This window comes from Tyto alba, unplaced genomic scaffold, assembly GCF_018691265.1.
Source record: "Tyto alba isolate M040663 unplaced genomic scaffold, T.alba_DEE_v4.0 Super-Scaffold_23, whole genome shotgun sequence".
Lineage (NCBI taxonomy): Eukaryota > Metazoa > Chordata > Aves > Strigiformes > Tytonidae > Tyto > Tyto alba.
The window spans coordinates 28,765,704-28,771,703 of NW_024881297.1; positions in this window are offsets into that span (position 1 = coordinate 28,765,704).

Below are 6,000 nucleotides of genomic sequence, written 5' to 3' on the forward strand. Positions count from 1 at the left end.
TGCTCATCTGAAATTGCTTCCAGGAGCCCATTTTGGGGCCAAACACTTCCTAGCTTGGGGAAATAACCATCAGCATCATTAGCAACGGTAAATTGTATTCAAGTGAAGCACTGTGGGGTCTTACTAGGATTTTTGAGGTGTGCCTTCCTCACGGGTGGTGTAGCTCCAGCGTTAGGGGCTGTTTCATCTACATGGAGCTGGGTACAGCTTCTCCCAGCCGGGCGAGCCGGTCCCCGTTGGCCATCCCCATCACCCCGGGCTGCTCCTCGAGGCGTCGCTTTGCTCCAGCTCTGAACCAAGAGCAGCTCCCTTGCCTCCACATAGGTCCTGGTAAAGGTCCAGGGCTTCCTAATTCATGAACACGTCGTTAATTATCCGCTGGAAGCCAAAACCTCAGCATCTGGGTGAGACTAACGAGGCTATTAGCAGAGCTGCTTCTTGCCATTGCTGGCTCTGCCTGGCCCGGAGCACGTTGCTGCCTTGGGTCGGCAAACGGAGGCAGAGGTAAGTCTTGTGTCACATCTCCTATTTGCTCTTGCCGTTTAAACAAAGCCTGATCATTTCTGAGAGCTTTCCGAAGGAAACCACCACATCTAAACCCTGGGAAACGAGAACCCAGCGCGAGCAACTCAGTGACACCGTGGGATTCCTAAATCGAGCTCATCCCCATCGCCCAAGTGGCGGCAGATGTGAAGGGTCAACCACAGCCCTGGCAGAGGGTCGAGCCATGGCACCCGGAGCTGCTGCTCACAGGAGTTATCAGCAGGGTTATCCTGAGTAAAAATGCAACCGTTTAGAATCAGCAGTTCACCCGCCTCCCTGCTCCGAGCTGCTGGGTCACTCGCCCCCGTGCAGAGTGTCTCTGTCTGATTTATGCCGTGTTGCGCTCTGCTCTCGCTTGCACCCGCTTGGCTCTCCCGGCGCGAGGAGCAGCCAGTCCATTAAACACTGAGTCATCCTCAGAGGCATTTAATTTTGTGAGGGGCAGCAGTTTGGATAATTAAAGGCCTCCGTGGCCAGAGCCGGCGGCCGTGGAGAGCAGGGCTGACAGGGAAGGCGAGGACACCCAGCAGCATCCATTAATCAGGTGCCACCACCACGGCAGCGAGGCCCGGGCAGAGAGGTGGCTCCTCTCTCCCACCTTCCCCTCTCCGCCTTGCATTTTGGGGAGTTTTTTAACCTTTTCCTGCCTCAGATGAGGGCTTCCTTGGTCAGGTGAGTGCAGTGATGCTTTTTGCTATTTCTGCCTGAATTAACCACATCCTGATGGGATCTCCCATGGGCAGATATGTTATCTGGAAGCCTTGGCTTATTAAAAGGACAAGCTATTCAGGGAGCTGGTAATAAAGCCTTGAAAGCTTTTACGAACCAGAGTTGAAGGCACTAATATCGCTGTGCTCTGCGTGGGTGAGAAATTAGACAAGAGTTCCTCCGTGCTGATGGTTTTTTCTTCCTCCCCCCTATTCATCTTTCTCAACAATTATCTTTTATTTTGATATCTTTCTATTTAAACCTTCAGAACCGCGCTCGGGATAAAAAGGAGGCTGAATCGCTTAACAACCAGGCACCTTGCAGCGCGGGTGCGGGGGACCTGGAGACACGGCGAGTGATGGGGAAGGGGGGAAGGTGGCTTCGGCTCTCCTGAGGTTTTGTCAGCAGGAGACAAACTCCCCGGGGCCCGTCTCCTGTGGGAAGGCAGATACACCTCCTCGCCAGCAGCCTCGGGAAGAGCCGTATCGCTGCGTCTATGTTGCACCAACATGGCACACCTGGGTGTGAATATCTGGGATTTCCTCCTCTTGCTGCTTGTCACCCTCGGATCTGGCTGCCCCTCGCCTGCTTTGGGGCTGCTGTGTTATTTTACAGCCCTTTCAGGGCTGTTTCTACTCTCTTGCCATCCCGGAAATCTTGTGATCGATCAGCTGCAGCTTTTCAGAGTTGTGAATGGCACATAGCAAACCGAAGGCGGATGGAAACCCTGCAGAAAGTCACTGAGCTGAGCGTGCGGCTTCATTAGCTCAAGCAATTAGCGTGAGGCGTTGCAAAACCGCTGGCTACCGCTCAACGGCTGTCCTGAAACACTTTCCCCATGCACCGATTCCACCTTGGCTGGCTCCTGCCATCCTCACTTGTTTTACCCTGAAAAAAAAGCCTCTCATCTGGGGACACACGGCCCAGGGGCTGCTCTCCTGGACTGGAAGGTCTGAAGATGCTCAGGCTGGATGGGACCTGTATCTGGAAGTGTGGGGCAGAGACCAAACAAACTCTTTTCACAGGGTTCTGGGCTGTGGCTGGGTCAAGCAGGGATCTGTGTGGTGGACAGCAATCCTGCAGCGCTGCCCAGGGCCATCTCTCCTGGCTCCTTGCTCTCTTCGCTCCTCTGATGTCTCTATCAGAAGCCCAAACTGATTCGGAGGCGAAGTGGCCGTGCCGGGGTCCCTGCAGGTGCGCGCGGTGAAGGCAAACGCCTTGCTGCAGTCCCAGCCCACGAGCGGGTACCAGCACTGCGTGTGAGCACGCAGAGGAGATGCTGGGACGTGCAACGTGCGGAGCAGGGCGGCAGGATCCCCCAGCTCCTCCCTGGGTGCAGATCCAGCCCTGCCCCGCTCATCCGATACCATTTCTCTGCCTGCGCTGCCTTTGCCAGCGGCTGCTTGTCCCCGTGTCCTTGTCACTGCCACAGAGCCCGTTCAGATCACATTTTCTTTTATTTCCTCTGACACCGGTTGTGGTCACAACAAAACTCATCTCATTAAGGAAACGCTGAGGATAGCTGGAAGGGGAAATGGATCCCCCTGTCTGGTAAGTGCCAGGCCGGGGCAGTGGCACGCGCTCGCTGTGGCCCCGAGCACTGCGGAGCCGCGATGGAGAAGGCAGCTCGCGTGTCTTGGGCGTGCAAACACGCTCCAGCAGCCTGAGCGAAGGCGTAGGAGCCAAAGGGTTAACACTGCCAGCGTGCAAACATCCTCCAAACAGCACCGATGGGAGCAGCGAGCCTCTCGGCTCTCTGAAAGCTGGCAAACAAATTAAAGCAATGTTGCAACTAATGCGTTTCTTTGCAGCAGAGAGGAGGAAAAGCACCGCTCAAAGGCTGAGGAGACAAAGGCGGTGCAGATGGGTGCTGGGGGACCCGGCGAGCGCCACGTGCTCTGCGCTGCTTTGCTCGGAGCTAAGCTGAGATTTGCTGCTACGGCTGTGACAGCGGCTGGAATAACCTGGGGAGGATTTATGGGAACCACATCAGGGCCGAAGCGGGGAACCTGCCTGGGAAGGGCTGTGGCTGGGAGTTACTCTGGTGTTGCTGCTCCTTGGTGTTTGTGTCCCGTTTCTCCGGGAGGAATTGTGTTGTGCAGGGAGGGAATCCAGCACGATATGCTCCAGGCATATAGATCAGTGCGTCTTCTTCCCAGCAGCCGCCTGACACGCAGCAGTCCAGCATCTCTAAAAATGAGGTCCCGCTTGGCTTCTTGTGCTCTTATTTGCCTGAAAGAGGAATTAAACGGAGAGATGCAAATCCCCTGAAACAATATAATGAAGCCAGTGGCTGCGGTGGCCCCGGCGGAGCCAGGCCCGGAGCTGGTGGGTGCCGGGGGGGGAGGAGGAGGCTGGTTGGCAGGAGTTTGGTGTGTGGTGAAAGGGCTGGTGGAGTTGGGCAGCCTGGACCCACAACTGTTGTTGGGGGGGCTGCTGCCAGTCCCTGACACGGCCTTGTTGTCCCCTTGTTACAGAAACGACACGTTTATCTCCTCATTACAAATGGGGGGGTGGTGGGTGGTGGTGGTGTTTGCTAACCTCCCCCTGGCAGCCGAGCCCGTGCAAGGAGCAGATGGAGCCCATCTTGAACGTGCAATCTCAGCAAAAGCAAAGCCAATAAGTGAGTTAATTACCAGCACGGTTTGTGAGAGCTGGGGATTCCCAGGGGATGGTGGAGATGAAGCGGCCCTTCGCTCGCCACCCGCAGCTGCGGGAGCCGTGCGTGCCGGAGGGGCCGGGGGATCCGGCTGGCCGCTGCGGGAGCTGAGCTGCCCTCCCTGGGGACGGCTCGCCTGCAGAAACCCTCGGCGGGCCGACTCGGAGCTCTGCAGATGATATCGAGGTCGTATCCGTCCTTTCCCCTGCGGTTTTCCTGGCTGTGTCTCGTGAGGCGTATTCACGGCATGGCTGCGAAGTGCCAAGCAGCGTCTGCTCTCCACAAGACGGTTGTGGCTCTGACTGTGAAAATACAAATATACCCGAGGGCAGAGCACCTTTTGCCTTTGTCTCGCTGCTGAGCAAAATTAGGAGAGAAAGTGGAGCAGCTCCTAAACCCTCCGGTTTAAAAGTGAATTTTAACCGGGCTTGGAGGACCGCTGGCCCCTTACCTGGTGCCTTTGGGGCAGCTTTGCCATGCCCCCCACCCCGGGCCGTGGGATGCCTGCCCAGTGATGTGAGGGACTTTCCAGCCCAAATGCCTGCCTGGAGGCAGCATGCTCAGCTCCAGCAGCGGGAGGATGCGGATGTGCTGGTTTGCCCTCCTCAGTGCTCCTGCTCTGCTCCCCATCAGCTGAGCTAATAAAGTTTGGACCCGTTAAATCCACAAACGGTTTCAAACTCCATTGCCCTGGGCTGGCTCGTGGCTCCCGTCCACCCCTCCCCTTGCGTATCTGCCTGGGAGATAAGGATGGCAGTGGCTTTAATTCCTCACTTATGCACTGACTGCCAATTCTCCTGCCCGCTCACCCTTGATAAATATTGCACAAAGATTTGGCTGCCAACGTGCCAGAGATAAAGGTCCAGTCCCGCCAGATCGCCTTCTTCTGTGCCTTTTGTCTCATTATGTGTCCAATTTGTTAAACAACCCACCTGCTGCAAGAGAGGCTCTTCCCGTCCCCGCTCCTGCTTCGGATTATTGCTAAACCTCTGAGCGAGCTCCCTCCTCCCCGTGCCCAGCCTCGGGTGGGAATTGAGGACTAAGAAAAGGCGTTGTCATTTCCAGGCCTTGAATTGTCATTGATTGGGGGATCGATAGCGGAGCCTGCCTTGGCTCAGCGCTCTCCTGGGCCTGGCAGGATCCTCTTCGATGGTGCGTGGGTGCTGAGGTGCTGCCGTGTCATCTGTGAGCCCGCTCCCAGCAGCAGAGCCCAAACCAGGATTTGGGGACACTCCTCCGCAACAAATCTACCCAAGAGCGAGTACCAGAGGCTCTGGCTGGGTTTAGCCTTGCTAAAAATCCTCGTTGCACCCCTGCGGCCGGGCTGGATGTGCAGTTTGGGTGCCGAGGGAAGGGTTAGTGCTTGGGAGGCGTCACCGGGAGCTGTGGTGTGTCCACCCACCACGTCTGGGTTTGCTGGAACTGGCTCCCCCCATCCCAGAAACCTTCCAGGAGCTGAAAAGCTGCAACCCGACGGTGCACAAACGTCTCACGGAGAGCGCAGCGCCGACGGGAGCTGCTCAGCCGCGCGATGGGGAGTCGTCGTGGCGTGCACGGGGAGGGCGCCCAGCGCTGATGGTGTCCGCCAGACCGTGCGGACAAAAGTCCTGACGCTCCAGCAGCGGGTGAGCGTTGCTCCTGGCTGAGCCTCAAATTTCAGAGCTGCTGTAGGCGAGAGGACAGGCAGAGGCTATCGATTGGGGTGGGGGGAGGGAGAAAGAGAGGGAAGGTCTCAAGCAGCCTTATCGCTGAGCATAGATCTGGTTGGCGGCATCTGCTAGAGCTGATATCCCCCCTCTGCACCCTCTCGTGCAGCATCCTGAGTGTCATCTCTCTTATGAGAAGATCAGATTTAAAGAGAGATGAGTGACTCTCAGATCTGGAAGTGTTTGAGCTCAAATGTGATGCACACGTCTGTTATTCGTGCTGTCCTGCTGGAAGAGCAGCTGTCCCAGGCAGCTTCAGATGCTATTTACCTTACAGGTCCCTGGATTCTCCAGTTTGGGGGTGGCTCTGACAACACGGTTTGATCACTATCACTTCTAAATCCATAAGAAATGTCATCTAAAGTGCAACAAATAACATTCTGA